This window comes from Papio anubis, chromosome 1 (assembly GCF_008728515.1).
Source record: "Papio anubis isolate 15944 chromosome 1, Panubis1.0, whole genome shotgun sequence".
Taxonomy (NCBI): domain Eukaryota; kingdom Metazoa; phylum Chordata; class Mammalia; order Primates; family Cercopithecidae; genus Papio; species Papio anubis.
Window position 1 is genome coordinate 186,314,626 of NC_044976.1, and position 22,391 is coordinate 186,337,016.

General features: G+C 43.3%; 1 protein-coding gene across 6 annotated transcripts in view; it reads left to right on the forward strand.

Moving 5' to 3' along the window:
- TNR (tenascin R) overlaps nt 1–22,391 on the forward strand; it is a 418,193-nt gene that overhangs the window by 149,745 nt on the left and 246,057 nt on the right. The window contains exon 1 of one of the 6 annotated variants that reach the window (XM_031658368.1): nt 8,281–19,986. The exons of the other annotated variants lie outside the window; for them this stretch is intronic. The gene's annotated coding sequence lies outside the window, so the exon portion shown is untranslated. Of the gene's footprint in view, nt 1–8,280; nt 19,987–22,391 lie in introns of those variants that run through there. 6 annotated transcript variants of the gene reach the window in all.

The following is a 22,391-nucleotide window of genomic DNA, read 5'->3' on the forward strand; positions in this document are numbered from 1 at the left end:
CTGGGCCCCTAAAATAATTTTTTATCTCACTTGAAAGATTAATATTATATACCTGAAACAGACAACAATTCAAGATAATATATGATTAAATGCGTAAGCAAAAGATGCAAATAAATGCTTTAGGAGGTAGAAAGGGAAGAACAAGTTAGACCCATAGTGATAAGGGAAAGATTGAATAATAGGTGTATTTCTGAGGGACAGGAATGAAAGGGGTGGGCGAAGTGCATTCTGGAGGAATAACAGCAGGGCCAAAAGCAAAGAGGTGGGAAGTGTGGGTAGAAGCCCTTTGCCTTTCTCTATAGTGACTGATACACAGATTCAGAGGACTGAAAAAAAAAAAAAAAAAAAAAATGCTCAGAGGCATAATTCCTACAGGCCCCAGAATAGCATTCCCAATTCCTATCAGGAAGATCCTGGAAAATTATAGTACCTAATTGGTACACCCACCTTCTCTGTTTCTTTAGAAAGTGTTCCATGAGGCTTAAGGAACTCTGGGAAGATAACAAAATGCCCACCAGGGAATGGGAGTCTCCTAAGAGATGCTAATGTAACAGGGAGGGGAGATGTGTGAAAAGAGAGATTCCTCTTGTGTTGAGCCTCCTAAGATCTACTGTGTGGCTTTTTATGGGTGAAAAATGACCACAGAAGTAAAGTCTAATAAAAGAATTTCAGCACTGTTGCCAGCCAGAGTTCTGCAGTCATCAATGTGAAATATTCTGCCTGTGCCCCATCTGTTTGGGAGGACATTTGGCGCTGTGGAGGGAAACTTGAGAACATTTCTCTATCATGGAGAAAACAACTATCTTGGGCCCTACTTGCCAGGCAGATGACACCCACAGCATCTTCTCTGCACAGACAATAGAACAGGGGACAGAGTCTGGTGAAGACTCTGGGACTGCTAGGGACAGGGTTTCTGAAGGACAAGCTCTTTTGGAACATAATTTTATTGATTTTGGTTCAACCAGTGAAGGAAGCTCATAGTGATGAGGGAATTGAGAGCCTATCAAACAATGCTAGTTTCCAAAACTTATGACTCCTAAAACTTGAGCTGACAATCTTTTATTAGATTCTATTTTTGCAGGAATTACTTGCCCATAAAGCCACTTGGTAGATTTTAAGAGGGCCCTACATAAGAGGGGTCTCTATTTTCTCACTGCATTTTGAGCTGCAAACTGTCGGCTTGGGTTGGTTCAGATTGATCTATGCTCTCTTTGACTTTTCTATTTATCCATTAACTGGCTCAATGTGAGGATTGGTTTACAACAGCACTGTGAACGGTGTAAAGGGCTGGGTTGGAGGGTGTAGGACTGGCTTGAGCTCTTTCATGGCCTCTATCAGTGTACTCCACACAACCATGGCAAATAAACAGACTAAGTAAAAGTAGATGGTTTCTCTGCAAGTACACTTCAAGATGAGTTCCCTACACCTGCTGCCTCCCAACCAGATTGCTACTCTTAATGCCCTTCCATAAAGAAATTCTGCCACTGTTGATTCTCTTTGGAAGAGATTCAACAGGTGGCATCAAAGGAAAACCCCCAGTCAGAGATGTAATGGATAAATGCTTTCTTCTTCCCATGACTAAGGACAACAGGGATGTATCTTCCAGCACTGTAGGTAGATACTCACCAAACAACAGCTCTATACTTCAATCAGAAGCCCTGGATAAACCAGTTTGCCCTTGAAGAATTTCTTGCTTGGCCATTAATGAGGAGAAGGAAGGATGAGAGGAGAAGGTGAGGCTTTTAAAATCAGTGCCCAACCTGAAACTAACAAGAATAAAAATGTCCAATCTCGGAGACTAAGCACCAAAGGAAATGGAGGCTGGGTTCTCCTCATGCTCCAGCCCTAAGCTGTGTTCCTGGGAGAGTCACTTAACGTCAGTGAACTTCAGTTGCCTCCTCTGTAACTCACCTGATGCTCTCCACTGAATGATGGTTAACGGCAGAGTGAAACTGTGATGTAAAGGGCAGTAGTGATTGATCCTCAGGAATGTACTGCCTAGATAAGTGATGGCAAGAGAGAGTGAGAGCAAAGACTATCTCACCCAGCACCAGCAGGAAAAGTAAGACAGCCTCCGGCTCCTCGAGCCAGGGGTCCCTCAGTCAGGCTCCTGCAGGGGCTGAGTCACCTACGTGGATCACCATCCACAGGGGGACCATTAATAATTCCGCTGACAACCAACATAAAGTGGCATTGCCGAACCCAAGGTATGTGAGCTCCTTACCTATTTATCACTTGAACTGGTGAAGGGAACACTGGCTGCCTCAGAGTAGAGAGGTGCACTGGCCCCTGGAGGAGCCTAAGAAGAGAGTTGTAATAAACGTGATAGTAACGTGACAGTAATGATAATAACCACCCAAATTAACAATTGTTGAGGCATTTATTATGGACTATTTGCTAATGATTTGACATAAATCATCTCTTATAAGTCTTACCATAACTCTCTAATATAGATATTATTATTCCCATCTTACAAGTGAGGAAACTGAGTCTTCAAGAGATTGAGTAACTTGCCCCAAACTAGTCAGGATCACTACATGATGCTGCAGTAACAAAAAACTCCCAAGTCTTAGTGGCTTAAAGTAATAGAAGTTTATTTGTTATTTACATTGAAAGCAGGTGACCAGGAGTCTCTGCTTATCCTGGTCACTTAGATTCCCAGGCTAAATCCAAATTGACACATGCTTCCTCAGTTGCTACAGGAGGGGAAGGGAATGTGATGAATTTTGCACTAGCTTTTAAAACTCCCACTTCTACATTCATTCCCTCATATTGCTTGTCCAAAGCAACTCACATGGCCACACCTAACTCCAGAGGGGGCAGATAAGTTCAATTCTACCATGAACCCAGTTAGAGAATGGGAATATTTGTCAACAGCCTTGTTACTGGCCATCCAGCTTCACGGATCTAATAGGTGGGAAAACCAAGTTTCAAAACCACATTGGTTGACTTCAGAGCCTGTGCACTATTCTCACACTTCTGGAAGAGATCAACCAGCCGATAATCTCTTGCCCCCTTCATGACCCACCCCACACTGTCCTTGCAGCCTCTTCCCTTCCCTTCTCAGGCTGTGGGTTAAGAGATAGGCACTGAGTGATTGATAGCTCCTGGCAATAGCTAGAGAGAGATTATCTAGCAGCATGTGCTGAAGGAGCCATGGCTGGGAGTCTGCTTGTAATAGCAATTGAAGCACTGGTTTCCACAGGGTTTGAAGTGCCAGGGTCTCAAGGGCTTATTAATCCCACAGCAGTCCTAGGAAGGGTTCATTTCTGCTGTTATTTATACCTTTTGCTATGCTCATCCAGCAAGGAGAGTCAGTTGGGATTATGTTCCAGGGACACAGAGCCCTGGCTGCCATCCAAACTAGGGCTGTTGAGGGTTCTTCCTCCTCAGTTAGCTTCCAGGCTGCATTCATACAGAGGAGTGAATGGAAGCTATTTAGTTACAAAGATGCAGACACACACATCAGAGAGGAGGTTGCCAGGAGGATGTGGCATCTTGAGACCTTGCTAATTCCCTTAGAGCTAAGCCTAAAAGCTATCTCTTCTGTGATCTCCCCTCCCCAGGTCAGAGATCTGACTGCCTTCCTTGGAACTGCTGTCCTCTCAGTCTGTCCCTGCACTCCTTGTTATTACCTGGTTTTATTGTTTGTTTGTTTTTCCTGTGTGACATGCCTTGTCTGCTGTAACTAGCATGAGATCCTCAGTGCTCGTATTATGACTGATGCTTTGTGGGGATGCTCAGAGTACTGCACACCTACAAGGTGTTCAATTAGTGTTTGCAGCCCCTGGCACCTGACTAACTCTCTGAGCTTACCTCCTGCTATTACCTCCTTTGCTTTCACTTTGCACTCTGTTGATTGGAATGAACCACTCATCTTGCCATTGCAGTCCTCCTCGCCTTAGCCCACGCTGTCCTTTGGCCTGGAATGCCCTTCCCCTCCTCACTGCCGGCCACTCACCTCAACTGAGTGGATCCCTCCCTTCTTTGTGCCAACAGTCTTTGCACATGGTTCTATTATAGAAATATTTGTATTTCAGTTCATTGTTTACCTCTCTGTCTTCTCCACCAGACTGAGAACTCCTTGAGAATAGACATGTTGTATTTATTTTTTGTATCCTCTGCCTTTACCAATGCCTCAACAGGACCAGGTCTAAAGTTAGGTGAGTGAGGTACTTGGTGGGGACACAAAATGTAAAGGGACACCAAAAAAACTCAGCAGTTAAAATAAATAATATTTAATGCAATATTTTAAAAATCAAAATTAATGCAAAAATCCATGAAAAATGAAATATCAAATTTTCATTTTATTTTATCATTTTTAGAAATTTAAGATGTACAACATAGTGTTTTGATATAGACATACAATAATGATTACTATAGGTAAGCAAATATATTTATCATCTCCCATACTTACCTCTTTCTTTTTTGTTAAGAGGATCTCAAATCTACTCACTTAGCAATCTTTCAGTGTATAATACAATACTATTAACTATAGCCCTCAATATTTGAAATAAAGATGGATCAGTTACAGTACCATATCAAATCATACTAGAGTCCGAGGCAAAAGGAAAAATCAGAAATACTGATTTTGTCTTCTATTTTATTTTTTTATTATACTTTAGGTTCCGGGATACATGTGCAAAACGTGCAGGTTTGTTACATAGGTATACACGTGCCAGGGTGGTTTGTTGCACCCATTAATCCATCATCTACATTAGGTATTTCTCCTAACACTATCGCTCCCCTAGCTCCCAACCCCCTGACAGGCCCCAGTGTGTGATGTTACCCTCCCTGTGTCCATGTGTTCTCATTGTTCAATTCCCACTTATGAGTGAGAACATGCAGTGTTTGGTTTTCTGTTCTTGTGTTAGTTTGCTGAGAATGATGATCTCTGGCTTCATCCATGTCCCCGCAAAGGACATGAACTCATCCTTTTTTATGGCTGCATAGTATTCCATGGTGTATATGTGCCATATTTTCTTTATCCAGTCTCTGATTTTGTCTTAACTTAAAATTTTAACATTTTGTTCATCCTACCTGTTTTTGTATTAATTATATGCATACTTTTTGCATTCATTTTTGTTTTAAAAAGTATTACCCAGAATGTGATAGGTGCTCTATGAATATCAAATGAGAGTCAGGGAGATGGTGACTGAATGAGTACATGAGTGAATGGTTGTGAAAACTTTTCAGAATAAACCTCTAATTATCTAAAGTGTCCATATTTACTTCCAGAATTATACATGTGTCCTTACCAACTGCTTTTTTATTCTATTATCTGCCTTTTGGTTCAATTCATCTAAACCCTTTCCCAAGTTTATAGAAAAAGAAGAAAAGAAAAATAATGCTGTAAATTGAGTTAGCTAAATGTGCTTTGCTCAATTAGTTGGAGCACCATATGATGGGGCCAAGATTTGACATCTTACATGTGTGGGCCAGTTGCTTGGTTTGGATCTCAAGAAAGAGTACCCCCCTTCCCCTCCTCAATCCTAGCTGGTCAATGTACAAAAAGAAGATGTTGATTACTGTGGACACTGACTAAGAGACTAACTATTAGAGCAAATCCATCGCCACCAACAGAAACAAAGAATGGGTGTCTCCCAGGAAGAAGGTTGACATTTTTGGTTGAAATGGGTGCTTGGGCTTCTTATGCATCATTGTTGCCATAGATTACTGTGACAAGAACTGGTCATACTGGAGCTACTCTTGCTCCTGTTACGGCATTACTGTGGGCTCGTGGGAGAGGCACTGGCCCAGAATTGAGGAGATTAGGTTTGGGCTTATCTCTACTCTCATGAACTAAGTTACCCTGACCAAGTTACTTAGCTATTCTGAGGCCAGTTTATTCATCTGTAAAAAGAGAGGGTTATCTATAACAGTATGATTTTCAAAACCTGTACTATGGAATTCTATGGTTGTAAGCAAGTCTCTCAGGGGCCACTGATGGGATTGGGAGGCAGGTGAACATAGCCACATGCTTCAACCAGAGCAGCCCCAGTTTGATTAATTATTAGTATCTGCGTAGGATTTATTTTATTTGGAATAAAAAAAGAGAGAGTAGGTTCCACTGCTTAAAAAAAGACATGAAACATTTGTCTAGATGATTGTGATAATCCCAGCAGCAACTATGATGCTTGAGTCTATGGTCTTTTGGCTGCAGCTTTGAGGAGTGGCAAGTTTGCTTCAGCTGTGTCTGAAAGATGTGTTCACTTAATTCCATGGACTAGGAAGGCCCAAGGTATAGAGGCACACGCAGACTGATGGCTTGAATTTTTTTACCCTTTCATGTCATCCAACATCTTTGTCCCAAGAAATTTCTTAAAATTAGTCACACGGCTACCACCACAAAGTTTTGAGGCAGGCCATTAAGAATTAGTTCAACTGCTTATTCAATGCTTGAGTGCCTCCTCTCTGTTGCCATTAAGCAGTCATGCAATATCTTATTGAATTCCTCCAGTGACTGTGAACTCACTGTCTCTAAAAGCAGTCCATCCCACCTTTGGTCATATCCGACTTTGAATCCTTAATTCATAGAGCTTCACCTCGTCATACCATGTAAGACAAATCCAATCCCTTTTTACTTAGTAACCTTTGACATAATTGGAAAGTGATCATTCACTCCTAGCCATCTTCAGTCAGTCAAGTCAATGGCCCCCATCCTTAAGCTCTTCACTTTATGACTTAGGCTTAATCCCCTCCACCACGTGAGAGGTCCTCATTATTTGCTTCCCCTCTCTTAATGGTTACATGGGAATGGAATGCAACAACCTGCACAGGCTGATCAGACCAGAGTAGAGCAAAAGGGTTTTCTTTTTCTTGTCCAGTGCTTTTCAACCCTTCTGTGCATTAAAAATCACCTGGGCAGTTTTTGAAAAAAGTATTGCTTTCCTGGCTCCATCCCTGAACTATTAAATTAAAAATTATTGGTGTGGGGTCTAGGCCCTGACTTTTTTTTTTTTAAGTCCACGTAATTCTTTTGTGTGGCCCGAATTAAGAGTCAATTCTTCTGATACCAGGTCCTTTATTCTTGTTTTGATTGGCCAATGACTTATTGGAGCATGCTACACACCTTGGTTGGTGGGTCAATTTGAAAAAAGGAGAGAACTATTTTTTCTATTTGTCCACCATACACAAGTATTGAGCTAGATTCCTAACTACATAATTTCATTTAATCCTCAAATGTGAGTCAGGTGGTTTTGCCTCAGTTTTATTAAAGAGAAAACTGAAGCTCAAAAGGATTAAACAATTCACTCTGGGTTACTCAGCTATACAAGTGGCTGGATTCAGATTCAAACCTGGATCAGAGTCCAAAGCCCACCTTTCTTTTATGCCACTCTGCATTCCTTAATTCAATTAACGTAACAATTTATTAACAATCAGGACCTACCCTATGCTAGACATGTCCTAAGCCAGCAACTGTTATGAACTGAAGTTTTCGTGGTAATTTGCCAAGCTGCACGGGGACGTGGAGCATTTTCCTTTTTCTCAATAATTTGTTTATGGGTATGTTTTCTTGAAGGAAAAATCATGTTGACGTAATGCAGGCTTTATAGAGAAATAAGTCTTTGGTATTTGGTTGTAAAATAAATGTCAGAATAAAATGTTTGAGAAAATAAAGAGCTATATATAAAATTATTTCCCACAGAACTGTAGAATACTGATGGGCCGTTGCTGATGTTTCATTATGTAGAGCAAATTTGGTAATTAAGGAAAGAGCTGCCATGCCCTGGCCACTCTTCATCCCTACAACTGTAGTCTCTTTGCCGGAAGTGACCAGAGTGACTTCACGTTGTTTCAGCCACAAGGTTTATTCCATCCTTTAAAGACCATCCCAGTCAGGTGAGTCTCAGTACCATGACCAATATCCAGTGGCTCTATGACTCTTCTCACCAAAACTTCTGGAACATACTCTAATGAAGATGGCCACTTTTTTCTCCATAGGTTGGAGGGCTATTTATGGGGGTCACCTATACACTGACAGTAGCAGCTAGGAAAGAATGATAAGAATAAGGAAAGCGGGGCTGGTAACAGTGGCTCACGCTTGTAATCTCGGCACTTTGGGAGGCTGAGTTGGGCAGATAACCTGAGGTCAGTAGTTCGAGACCAGAGCACCCTGGCCAACATGGTGAAACCTGTCTCTACTAAAAATACAAAAATTAGCTGGCCATTGTGGCAGACGCCTGTAATCCCAGCTACTCAGGAAGCTGAGGCAGGAGAATCGCTTGAACTTGGGAGGCAGAGGCTGCAGGAAAAAAAAAAAAAAAAAAGAATAAGGAAAGTGGTCCTGAAAAAAGAAGGGGGTAGAAGAAACAAAAGTGAGATATAGAAAAGAGAAATAAAAAGACAACTAAAGCTATGTTTGGAGCACGGCATCTCCAGATAGGATTCCTCCTGACTACAAATCCCCCATTCAGCATCCATCTCTTTCCCAGGCTGAAATCAACCTCTTTTAGATGACATCTTGGAAAATCCCTCTTCCTTGAGGGCTTCCCTGTTCACTAAAGATTGAGTCATTATTCTGCTCATATTCTTCCAGTCCTGTATTCATCTCATCATAGGACACACCATGCTGTATTAACATTGTCTCATTACTTAGTAGTCACTTCTTTTAGATCAAAGCTTCTTAACTATGTTCTCCAGGTGAGTTACAAGTTTATCCAAGTTTTGGCACACCTCAGTGCTTAGGGCATCCTAGCTGCTGGAGCCCTGAGCAGCCTAAGTCTGGAAACTATTCTTTATGTGTGCCAAGACATCACAAACGTTAGGAAACTTTTCTAGGCCTTTCATTAATGACAGGAGAGAATGAAATGAGAGAGGGAGGGAAAGGGAAGAAGGGAGAGAGGGGGAAAGAGAGAAGGAAGGAAGGGAAGGAAGTGGGAGGATGACCATGTTAGAACAGATTTTCAGCAACTGAAGATACTCAAAAACCACCATTTACTAGGGTGTTCTTCAAGCAGTTCCTGTCTGGATAGGATATTATGCTATTATACTATTAAGGTCCTCCTGTCTTTCGAGCCAGAATGATCTCATATAAAGAACATGGGTTTTGGAATCTGAAAAACACAAGTCTGAATCCCAGCTTTGAGACTTAAGATCTATGGTATTCTTTCAAGTTATTTAATCTCTGTGCCTCAGCTTTCTCATCCACAAAATGGGAATAATAACAGTTTCATTTTTAGGCTATTATGAGAATTGACAAGATAATGCTTTTGCAATACTCTTGGCACATAATACATGCTCAAGATTTTCTCTAACATTTTGTGATTTTGTTTCAGAACTACTTCAGGAATGACTTTTGCAGCAAATGATAGTTCATATAGTTTTGTGCTTCAGTTTGAGTAGTTGCATTCAAATCCTGGTTTTATATTTGTTAGTTATACGACCCTAGGCAAATTATTTAACCCCCCTCCATCTTCCATGCCTCTATCTTTTGTTTTATTCCATCAAATGTAGATAACTGCACCTGCACCTACTTTATCAGTTTTTGTGTCCAGGTCACATTAACAGTTTTTGTTAAGAAGGTTAAATGAGTTGACATGAGTTAAGCCCTCAGAATGTGCCTGCACGTCATCAACACTCATGTTTATGTTTCCTATTAGCAACGGTATTTAGTAGGAGGCAGCTAAAGGAATCCAGTAAACCGATGACGTGCAGACACACCCCTGTCCAGACGGCTTCTGTGCAGTTGTGGAGGAGACACCACAGCATCTGAAATTGGAGCCCTTCATTGACAGTTGGGTGGGAGATGTAGAAAAGTTCATTTACACTTAATATATATTCAGCTATACTAATTAGTATAAGCTCCTAAGCCTAAAATAAATTAAACCAAACTTTAAAAACGAACGAGACTGTAGGCTGGTGAGAATATTGAGAACTTCTTGTTATTATTATCACATTCCAATTATTGTAAGTGAAAATGTTGACACAAACCAAGGTTATCTATGAACCAGAAGATCCTAGACCCTTGAGTCCAGAATCATAAAGAGGTTTAAGCATCAAATAGCAAGTATTTACTGTTATAACTTTCAGTGTTTTAGAATCTGTTATGTGGTTGATGTTTTTCATACATCACACATTCAAACCTTGCAGGCCACCTACATCAGTTTCCTTGGGTTGCCATAACAAAGTACAGAAAACTGGATGGCTAAAAGCAACAGTAATTTATTGTCTCACAGTTCTGTAATCCAGAAGTCCAAGTCCAGAATCAGGGTGTCAGCAGGCCCATGCTCTTTCTGATGTCTCTAAGGGAGAATCCTCCCTTACTTCTTCTGGTTTCTAGCGTTTCCCTGCAATTCTTGTCATTCCTTGGCTGATAGAGGTATCACTCCAGTCACATGGGTGCCTTCTCCCTGCAAGTCATCATATCATCTTCCCTCTGTTGTGTCTGCATCTGTGTCCAAATTCCCCCTTTTGATAAGGACACCAGTCACATTGGATTAGGGCCTACCCCAATTACCTCATTTTAATTGGGTTACCTCTGTTAAAATCCTATTTCCAAATAAAGTCACATTCTGGGGCACTGGGGATTAGGACTTCAACATATCTTTTGAAAGGGACACAATTTAGCCAGTAATAGCACCCATTAAGGTTGGTATTACAGATGAGGTATTTGAGCCTAAGAGGGTTAAGAAAGGTGTCCAGGTCACACAGCTCCATGTCTTCTGGACTAGATCCCCACACTCCTTGGCTTCCCTGTACTGGCTCTTCTGGTGTGTCATTCTGGGCAGGGTGAGCTGGCCTCTCTTATGACATGGTTGATCCTGCAGTTCTCTACAGCACATATTTGTCTGAATTTGATCAATCAGTTCTGTAATCTTTGCGTGAACTGTCTCAACTGGAGATGTCCTTTCCCTTTTCTGTGTCTCAAGTAGTGGCTGACCCTCACCATGCCTGCCCATGCACAGTCAGAGGACACCCTGAATGCTGCAGGAATGAGGGGAAGAAGGTACTTGGTATCTGAGCCATCCTTTGGCCTTGCTTGTTTCCAGTAAGTTTTGATGATTTCTCCTAATCAGTGAGCATCAGCCTTGATTTCTGCTGCACCTTCCTAGTTGACCACTGTTCTATGGCCTCCACTGACCAGTCCATGCAGTCTCCCTGTGCCCTCCTCTCCTGTCCTATGAGTTTTCTTAGACCCCTAGCCCCCTGTTAGTCACTGTCTCAGTCCTATCTGGGGTATCTTAGGTTCTGGGTATGGGCAGGAGTGGAAATTGTGCATGATCTTGGCAGCAGGGTCTCTTCTCTGCTGCTGCCTGCTGCTGGGTGTCTTGCAATTCTTGTAGCACGCTTGTCATTGTCCTGGGTCAGCTCAACAGGCTCCCCTAGCCAGCTGTGCTCCTACTTCAGCTCTCACAGGCACTGTAGCTTTCTGAGGCTTTAATGCCAGCTCAGCTCCTACCTGGGCTCTTCCTCCCCTGGCTACCCTGACAGGTCTCTTGGATTTCAAATTACAGCCACCTGTGTTCTACTCAGGCACATGAGATCTCCTCTACACCCTTAGGGAGGCAGTCTAGGGAGTTGAGGTAGGAGGAATTATTTCCTCTGACCGTCTCTTTGCCCATACGTATCATGTTGTCTTAGTCTATTTTATGCTGCTGTAACAGAATAGCTGAGACTGAGTAATTTGTAATAAGCAAAAAGGTATTTCTCATAGTTCTGAAGACTGGGAAGTCCAACATCAAGGTGCTGGCATCTTGGGGGTGGGGGGCTTTTGTGCTGTGTCATCACATTGTAGAAGGCATAGAAATGGCAGAAGGGCAAAGGGAGGTTAAGAGGAGAAAAGGGGGCTGAACTAACCCTTTTATAATGAAACCAATCGCGTGATAGTGGCATTAATCCATTCATAAGGGTGGAACCCTCATGGCTTAATCACCTTGTAAAGGTTCCACCTCTTAACACTGTTACAATGGCAATTAAATTTCAACATGAATTTTGGAGGATGTGAGCATTCAAACCATTGCACCCTTCATCTACACAACTCCCCCAGAGTGGTGTGGTCCTCTGGGTCCAGGCAAGAACACTGGTACTACCAGTCCAGGCAAGAAGCATGGTAAAGGCCTCTTGGCTCACTATGTGGAGTTCTCTACCATGCCCTCTTTCAGGGTTTCAACCTCAAAGTAGAACATGGAGCATGGCCCATACTCACCACTGAAACTTGTTTGTAGTCATCTTCCTGTCTTCTTCAGGATTTTCTCTCAAGTCTAGAAATTGTCCTACCTTCTCTCTGTATGATGGTGCAACTGTCTTTACAGCCTTAGGCATTTCCTCTTATCTAATTTTTAGTGTAAATTCCATGCTTGAGTCCTTCAGCCTTTTTTCACCACAAAGCTAAGTTTTGGTATTAAAACAAAAACAGTGCAGCAATAACTATAATCAGTCCTAGCTCTTGGAACAGCAAATCTTGGCTTTCAAGAACTCAAAAACAACACTGTAAGTCTTGGTTCTCAAGAGGTTCTATGGTGCCCTGGGGCAATTAGCTTCAGCCTTTTGGTCTAGTTTCAAAGCTGAAAGAGTTGTAGGTAAAAAGGCATTACCTATAAAGGAAAAGTCATGAGATAATATTTTAGAATATTGCTTTACTTTTGTTTAATCTTTAAGACTTTGCAGCCAAAAAGAGAATCTTTCCCTGGTACCACCCAGAATTTGTGAGTTCAGTTGGCTGAAGCATCCTTTTGATGAATCCTAGATTCTGGCCTGCAGGAGTTGATTGGTTTTGCTCTAGTCTAGGGCCAGAGATAATATCTCTACTTCTGGCTTCTAACATCCCAAACATGTACTGTCAGTCCCTGGCATGTAGATAGGGATGAATAAGCACAAGCTTGTTGGCTTCTAGATATACCAGTGATGGGAAACACTGACTTGTTACTAAGTTTCTAGCCTTATCTTTCTTTATTAGCAGGGGCCATGTCACTTTATGCCTGCCATCAACACTATAAACTTGATCATCCTGTCTAATCTGTCATTTTGCAAATATAAAAATGGAACTCTCAAAAGGTAAGAAAAAATGCCCGAAAGATTCCAAAGCTTCATTGTAGTGAAGCCAAAGACAAGGAGCACTGGGTACATACAAGTTTAAGGAGATCAGAACTCCCACATTTTCTCTCCACCACCCCATGCTGCCATGAGGGTTCCTCGCTCTTCCCAACCAACAGATTGTTTTTCTACTATAAATATCCAGTTTGGAGGTGGAGGTGGACAAGTGCAAATGCTCGACCCCAAGAAACTCCAATCCATCTGCTCATGGCTGCCGAAGATAGAATTTCTGATGAGCTGGGACCTCAGTTTCTTTGCCAAGAGACTTTAGCCCACATGCCAAGAAAGGATTTAGTCCTCTGCTCAGATGAACCCCCATCTGAGAGTGTGGGGATTACAGCGAAGGCTGCTCTTGGCGCATCCATGGCATTCTATCCAGCAACCCCTGCTCTGGAGGAAAAGACACTGGGTAGACACAGAGAGTAGGCAAGGATGAGGGGTTCCCGTTTTCAGTTCTAGTTGACGCCACTGCGGGCAGCAGCAGCAGTCTCTGTAAAGCCTGGGCCAGCCACAACACCATGCTGAAAGTTCTGTGGATTTTTAAAAGCCAGCTGTCAGCTCAAGCTTGTTCCGCTGAGCTTTCAGTCCTGATGGCTAGACTGGCAGTGTCCCCACTTGGAAACCTGGAAGGAAAACTGACTTGCTGTCAATCACAACTGTACCTTTTCACACAGTTTTTGTTTTCAAAGCAGAGATCCCCTCCCCCGACAACTTGAAACCCTCTGTTCTTTCTAGAAGAATGTACAGGAACTCCCCACTCTCACAATGGAAAGACAATATTGAGAATTTTTAAAGCAATTGAAGGAAATAGATCTACATGCCATAAAATGGCAGGGGGCCAGGGCAGGGCAAGCTGCCCTTAATTGACCGTATACCACAAAAACACACAAACAACATTCCCTTCTCTCATGTAAATAAGATTACATGAAAATATCATGGACAATCTTGGAAGTAAAAAAATAAGTTAAATGCACCACAAAAGGGCTTCTTTGAAAGGAGGCAAAAATCATCCCACAAGCTTTCTTTTGCTGAAAGTTGCAGAAGAAGGGAGGGTTTATTCCATGCGCACGGGGTGATTGTAATGTAATAAGACTGCTATTCTTATGTGGCTCGTTAACTAGCCTTAAAGATAATTCTAAGAGAAGTTCAAAGGATATTTTGAGCAGTGGGAGAATCAGCAAAGGCATTACTTTGAATGACAGCCCTCCTTTGGATCTCTGTAAAAAGTTAATCACATTTCATATGCAAATAGAGACCCCCCAGGTACAGTGTCGGGCTTCATTCATTTATTTAAATAGTATTTCTGAGCTCTTACCCAGTGTGCAGCACTGTGCCAGGTGCTACAGGGCATACGAAAAAGGTAGGCTTCGTTTCCCTGCCCCTGCTATCTTTGGGGAGAAGTTCGGTTGTACAACACAAAACATTTAACTGACACACAAGACAGAATTGTCAAAATAATTGGCCACACCTCATGCAAGAGCGTCAAGCTGTCTTGCATCAATTGCCAGAGCCACCTCCCCACTTTTCTCCCCAGCAGCTGCCTCCCCGAATCAAATGTCTAGATGTCAAGTAGTGGGCTTCTTGGGGTTGACTCTGCAGGTGAATGCCTTGATGGTGGGGGCCTGTCTCTAGCTTTCCTTTCCTCATGCCATTTGGACCTCAGCATCTTTTCAGGGATCTCTGATGTGTCTAAGTTGCCATGGGGACCAATAGTCTCCTTAAAAACTGAAGCCACCCCGCTGAAAGGAAAAGGGAAGGGAGAAGGAAAGGAATGGAAGGATAAAAGGCAGGGCCTGCTTGGGGATCAGAATAGAAGTCGGGTATCCCAAGGAGGAAGGACGATGGGAAAGAAGGGCAGGTGGTGCTGCTGACCCCCTCCTCTCTATTTCCAAAGACGGGACTCCTGCCCTGTCCTGTTTGTCTTCTACCCCATGTCTTCTCTATCATTTTACCCATCACCATCCCAAACTGACTTTGTCTGTACTCCCTCAAAACCTCGATGGGTTATAACTGATACTAGATAACATCCAAATTCCTGACCTTGACCATCCCATTCATCCAAATGACTTTTCCATACCTTGTGCCCACTGCTCTTCTGCCGAATCCTCAGCTCCCTCCACATTGGCCTAATTGCCATTGCCCAAATGTGCCCTTCATTTTCTTTCTCAGACCCTCCCCTCTGCCTGGTCTGCCAGTCCCACCCATCTTCCCCATTGAACCTGCTCATACTTCAAGCCCCTCTCCACACTCACCAGCCCACAGCAAGCTTGTTTTCCTGCCTTTGACTCCTCATCATTCCTACAGTCGTAGCACTCCCATAGCCCATGTAAAATATCTTGTGTTATATAATGATGGCTAAATGCTTAGCAAATCTTAAATGCAGGCAGGCAGGTAGGCAGGCAGGCAGGTAGGCAGGCAGGCAAGAAGGAAGGAAGGAAGGAAGGAAGGAAGGAAGGAAGGCAGGAAGGGAGGGAGGAAAAGAGAGAGGGAGGACTTACCTCAGCCACTAGCTTTGAATACATGGGACTTACAATGGAAAATGGTGAAGGATTCTGAGTCAGTTATTTTTGCTTAGTTGAGAGAGTTATACGGATGACATTTGGTGGTAGCACTGTGGCCAGGGCAAAGAGTTCTTGGCCTTGGTGAGCTGAGGCAGGGCCTGTCATGACAGCCAGGGTTCCTGGCAGTAGAGGAGGGGGCTTCTGCCCAGACAGACTTCACCTCACCAGGGGTAGCCACCGCCCTGCCACCTGGCTCCAGCATCAGAACCCACAGAATTCCTCCTTCCTCACAACTACAGGATGACACACTAATTACCAGGCTGGCTCTCATTTAAATTCTTCTCAATGGCGAGTGCCGAAGAGGTGACAAAATCCCTACAGGATTTCCATTTGTTTTAATTCTAGTTCAGCTCCAGGGATCTCCTCATTAAACCACATCACTGAAGCCATTAGGGGCCAGAGACCAGCCAGAGACAGTGAACCTGAGGTGGAGCTGCGGCCTCAGGGGTCTCCCTCCTCCTTCCTCTCATTCATCTCTCTCCCCACTGTCCCTGCGTCTATCTAGTAATGCTCCCCGTCTGTATGCCCGTGCCATTTTCATATTCTATCCACTGGGCTGTTTGCACTGTTTGTATTTTCTGCCTGTTCTGCTTTACAGCCCCTTTTCATCTACAGCATCTGTCCTGTTGATACTCTGTTCTATTTATATTCCCCTGCAGTGCCTTGCCTCTCCCTCCTTTTTAATCTATTTTATCAATCTTGTTTACCTTCTCCATGGCCCCTCATCTTGCTATTATCTGGTTATCTATCTAGTTAAATTGCCCTCACCCCTCCCTCTCTGTCCCCAGATCTTCCCTGAATATACCCAGGTTCCCCCGGCAGGCCCGCCTGCTCCACCTCACACCCACGTCCACATTTGACAAGTGAAACCTACTAAACTCCACTGTAAGGCGAGCCCTGCTCAGCCAGGCACCCACAACTACAGACCCAAGAGGTCTGGATCTATTCACTACTAATAACAAGTGCTAACATATATTGAGCATTTAGCACATGGCAGGCCCTGGGCTGGATCTTCATTTTCTGCTTTCAACAACTTTTCAAAGCAATTTCCTCCTTATATGACAGAGGAGGAAGCCGAGGCTCAGGGAGGTGAAATAACTCACTCAAGGTCACACAGTTAATATGTAGGATATTGACAACCCACTCTTAGTTATCTGCATGAGCAATGGCATGGATAATCTTTCCCTGCAGAAAAATGTGAAACTCATTTCTAATAGACTCTGGAATATAGCATTTGGGGCAGTAGATTTCCCTCCTGATGCTGCTCTACTGCAGCTGACCATCAAATACAGTGCAGGAAAGGTCAATGGGTAGAGCACAGATTCTGAACACTCCTAGGGTTAGCGTGGTCCTCCACAGAAATGATACTATAGACGGCATTATTCACGGGAGTAGGAAGGGAAGGGTCAGTGTGATAGCTGCCAGCCCATTTCCCTACCTCTCTCCCAAACCCACACTCCCAGCCTTCCAAGCCATTTCCTACTCCCTGAGCACCCACACTGACCAAGGCTTGTGTGGGGCAGTGTCAGACGTCTAGTGAAGATGGAAGATTCCAGTGTGGCCTCAGATAAATCATGGTGAGAATAATTGACTGTCTGTTGTGTGTTAGGCAACAGGAAGGTCCCAGAAATGGAACTATCATGGCCCAAGAGGGTGACCAGGGAATCCTCACGTCACTTGGTCAAGAAAAAGAAATGACTTCACTCCCAGACCTAGAAAACTCCTAAAACGCAGATCCTAAGGACAAAGAAAATAACAAGATAGAACCTGCCCAATAAACTATAGGGCAAGTTACTGAACTACTTGAAGACAATTACCCCAAATTCTTCCCTGGGTCCTCATTGTCTCTAGAGTTGGATCCAGACTCCCTAACCCGAGATTCAAGACTCTCTGTAGCCTACTTCTTGTACCCTATAAATGCTTAACCTGCTGCATGAGCTCCCTTTCCCTGCCAGATGAGAATAATACAAGGTCTCTTATCACCCTGCATATGGTGTGGGGGAATGAATTGAAACCGCCAGGGGGCATGCTTGAAAAAGAATGGATGGTCCTTCTTTGGATAATTACCAAGGTCTTTATATTAGTCTTTGAGGATTTTACAGAGTCCAGTGATGGGAAAACACATGTATCTCAATTATCATACACAGAGTAGAGAAGTAATGAGCACTAAAATAAGTTGTAATTAGTATGCATTGGGAGCACAGAGGAAGGGAAGCCTTATTTTGGTTTGGAGGTTGAAGAAGGCTTCATGGAAGAGGTGGCATCTCAAAAAATAGTGTCTCAAAAATGAAGTAGGGTTATGCAAAGTCTCAAAAAATAAATAGGATGTATACAGATATTCTAAGAGAAAGGGTGAACATTTAGCAAAGGATAGTAAAGTTTATGAAGTATTTACAAGCTTGGGATGATGAGGTGGGATGATGATGGAGGTGGAGAAAGATCATGCTTTTATGTGAGTAGCTGGTGTCACTAAGAATAAATTCCTAGGGGCAGTGGCCTTGTTTTTGTAGCTGCTATGCCTAGCACAGTCAGGGCTGGTCCTGAAAGAATATTTCTGATTGTTGGTGATAGATGGCAATGATGATAGCATGTGCAAGGGTGGTGCCAATGCTGCTTTATGAGACTCAAGTCACTGTTACAGTGAGGCTGAGGATCACCCACCAGCACCCGGAAATACTGAATAGATTTCTGACTGCACTTCCTCCTCTCCTCCCACCTTGCTCAAACTCTCTCCACCTGACTTTGCGTCCTTTTCAGGGAAAACAGGTGGGAAATTGCCAAGCTGACTGAGATGCCCCTGCCCACGGTGATAGACCCTGTCACAAAAAAGTAATTTCTTTTTAAACTTCTATCCAGTGAAATCCCGCAGCTGCACACAGCAGGCCCGGCTGTGCCAGCACTGCCATACTGCCACTGCAGTGCCGGGGAATAAAGGAAAATGCTTAGCATTAAATTTCATGTAAATCAGACTTTATTTGCTCTGGTGACAGGTTATTACCTTCTGCAGAGAACGAGGGGAAAAAACGGCTGCTGGCTGGAGGCACAGCTCCTTACATGAGGATGTCTTGAATCACAGCCCTTGGCAGAGCAGGCCTGGGCCATCCGCTTTGCCCCACCTTTTCCTTTGCCCCCACAGCTCCCAGGAGGATGACTTTTCCACCAGCATCTGCAGGCTCCAACTTAGTTCAACTTAGCAGTTGCGGTACCCACCACTTAGCCTTCTCACTGCTTGTGTGGGGACAGCAACTTTTACCAATTGCCTCCTAAGCCCGTCATACACAGTCCCCCGGTGCACTGTCGCGTGGGCTCTCTGCCACTGGGAACACTCTATGCACTGCTGTCTACCTCGGTACACTCAATCCATCCTTCAAGGCCCAACTCAAGTCCAAACTCCACGAAGTCTTTTCTCACTACCCAATCTGTGACACTCTCTCTCTCCTTTGAGTTATATTCATCTTTACCTCTGTCTGACTGATAAACTCCTATTAGCAACCAATACATTTATTGGGTGTCTATGTGCCAAAAATGATGGTTGGCATGTTCCTCATGTGTTCCTCAACCAGGTTGTGACAGGCTGAGGGTAGAGATTAGTACCCATGAATGTTTCTATCCAACCACGGTGCCCAGCACAAGACCTTGCACATAGTGGATTCTCAATAAAGGTGTTGGCCCCTGATAGGAGTACATCAGTCAGGACAGGCCAGGTTATGCTGTAGTAACAAATGCTCCCAAATGCTCAGTGGCTTAAAACAATGTAAGTTGATCTCTTGTTCATGCCACCTGTCAATTGCAAGTAAGCTGGCAGACTATGCTTATTTAAGTTTCTCAGGGACCCAGGCTGTTAGAACAGCCACCAACTTGAATATTGCATGGGAAGGTCTCACATTGGCAATGTCCTGGAAGTGACACAGTGCACCTCCACTCACAAGCTACATGACCCCAGCAAACCTAAAGGGGCAAGAAAGTGCAATCCTGCCAGGCCTTCATAAGGCAGAGAGCAAGAAATGCTTTGTCAATAGCACCAATGGCTTCTCCAGACTGCTTAGTTACTAAATTCCATGAGGAATGTGCTACATCTATTTTGTCCACCACTGAATCCCTAATGGCTGACACAGCACATAATAGGTACTCAGTAAATACTTAGGCTGATGGTCAGTCTTGTTCTGACCCTTTATCTTCATGCAGAGCTGAGCTCATGTGCTTTCTTGGCCTTTGATCTGCCTTCCATGCCTCTGTGACCATCAGTACTTGGAAGGAAGCAGCATGCCTTCACTGCTTTGCCGTCCTTACACACAAGGATCAGAGTTGCTTTGGTGTATTGCCTTCTGCACCATAGGAGAGGAAAGAAAGGAGGGAACAATTATCTGTTGAGGCTGATCTTTGTTATTTGGTAAGTAGACACTTTTTGAAAAGTATGTGTATAAAAAGTTTGTGTGTGTGTGTATGTACAAGTGTGTACTAGATGGGAAGAAGGTAGAAGATAGCTCCATATCTTATTGCTGCATATCTCCCACTAGCAGTTAATCAGTGTGATGTTTGATGCAACACTTGGTAGTGGGGATTGGAGGGAAACACCTAAGGAAATGGTGAGATTCTTTGACTCCTACTCCCATATTTTCTTTCATTTGATCCTCTTTTTTCTCTCTCCTCTTCTTTTTCCTGTACTTTGATTATCTTATACCTTTTCTTAAAACCACAGGGGCTGACAGAAAAAGACAATTGGGAGAGGATATCTTTTCATTTCACCTAGGGTGGGGAGAAAGAAGAAGGTTTTGGGAATGCGAGAACTGGACTTGGGTCTGGCTGGAGATTGGTCAGCATTTAAGGCCATGGTAATGGCCTCCTGAAGGTCCTTGTCACAGTCACAGTTTAGATCCACAGTACTTAACCAGGTTTAGGATCCCTGACAGAGGAAGTTGGGAGCAGACATCATCCCAGGTCTTCTCTCCACGCCTACTCCCACCACCTCTCATCTTCCTCTTCAAGACTTATCCAAGGAATGGCGCCCCCGTGGCCATCTATCCCATACCCAGGAAATGGGAAGAAGACTGAGGATTTTTTTGTTTTGTATTTTTAATTGCTCATGCCAAGCCTTGTTGTGGGCTTTTCTGGCATCTCTGACCAAGGGCTACTGTTCAGAGAAGGCAGAGCTCGTCCAGCAGCATTGCTGCCTCCACAGCCTCCAATGCTGGACATCCGCCAAGCTCACCATCTGTACCCTATGGCCAGGAGTATGAATTGCCAGCTTCTGCATCAACCCCCACACCCACCCCGCCACCCCCAGCCCACGCTGGAAATCTGCCAGTGCCCCAGATTGCAGCATACAATCGGATAAGCTTTGCCAGGTTTATGGCTGGTAATTTATGGCCTTCTTTAGCAACATCTATCATGCTGTACAGTCGTTAATCCCAGAGTCTTTGCCCACTTTGCAGAAAATAGCTTGCAATTCCTTACAATGTAGCATTTGCTAACTCACCTGTCGTGCTGTCAGGCTGGGTGGGTGTGACAAGCCACTCTCCAGTTACTTCTTTCCATCTTGCTTTGCTTAGCAAGCCAGGCCTTCTCCCTCCAAAAAACAGCAGCCAGGATCTTTATTACTCAGCCACTGTCCTGCACTCCCACACAGCTGCTTTAGTGCTAGCTCCATACCTCACCTCCCTGCTTCCTGGAAAAGCAGCAGGGCTCTGAGGGAGGGTGGGCTTACAACCCTAGCAAGGGTAGAACCTTTTACTGGTACAAAACAGAAGGCAGGTCGCAGGTGACACAAACTTATTTCTCCCTGAATCAAAGTCAGAGAGTAGCTGGTGGAGTGTGGCCAGAGGGTGTACACACATACTTGTAAATAATTACAGGGAGTATGAAATACCTCTATGGTCAACCCCTGCTTAGGCATGCTAATCAGAGGATCATTTTGGACCACTAAAAACTGCCAACAAATGCAAACAAACTGATATATAATGAGTCTGGCTTCAGGATAAATCACAATATATTTTACAGTCAATCTTCTTAACTTAAGCTATTAAAATTAAGTGTCCTTCTCTTGAGACATGTCTCCCTGGACGAAAAAAAAGTCACTTGGGAAATTCGAAGTCATAGTTAGGGAGGCTAGGTAGGGTGAAAGGATATGAGCTCTAATCAAATGGCATCTAGAAACATATTAATGAATTTATTTTATTTTATTTTAGAGAAAGATGTGAATGAGACAAACATACTGGAATGGAATACACTAAAATGATAAAATAGTTAAATTCAGATGTTGGAATATATACATATTCTCTCTGTATGTAATTTATATGTTATTCTGTTACATGTAATTATGTATACATGGTATATGTATCTTTCATTTTTTTATGTTTTCTAAGTTTCTTATAATAAGCCTGCACTTCTGTACTTGAAGTAAACACAAGCAGCACAGATGGTTGATAATGACCATTATGATTGACTGATTGACTGATGTGACCCTCATCAAATGTGCTTGTCCCTCTCCTGTACACTCTTCAGAAAATATCAAGAGGAATATCAAGAGGGACATTATCTGTCCATTTTTTATCTTTGGGCCCATTCTCTATTAAAATACCTCAGCCTCTTCTGGTTTCATAAGTGATTTTCTGACACTAAATATAGGAATGAAGTTTCGATTACTAAAGAACTGAAATATTTCCAGATGTAAATGTCATATTCTTTATGTATCCTCGCTGCTTAACTCAAGACATTCAAGAAATTGTTGAATGAATGAATGAGTGAATGAATGAAATGGGAGTGGCTGCTCTTTAAGCCAACTGAGGCAGTAGGTTC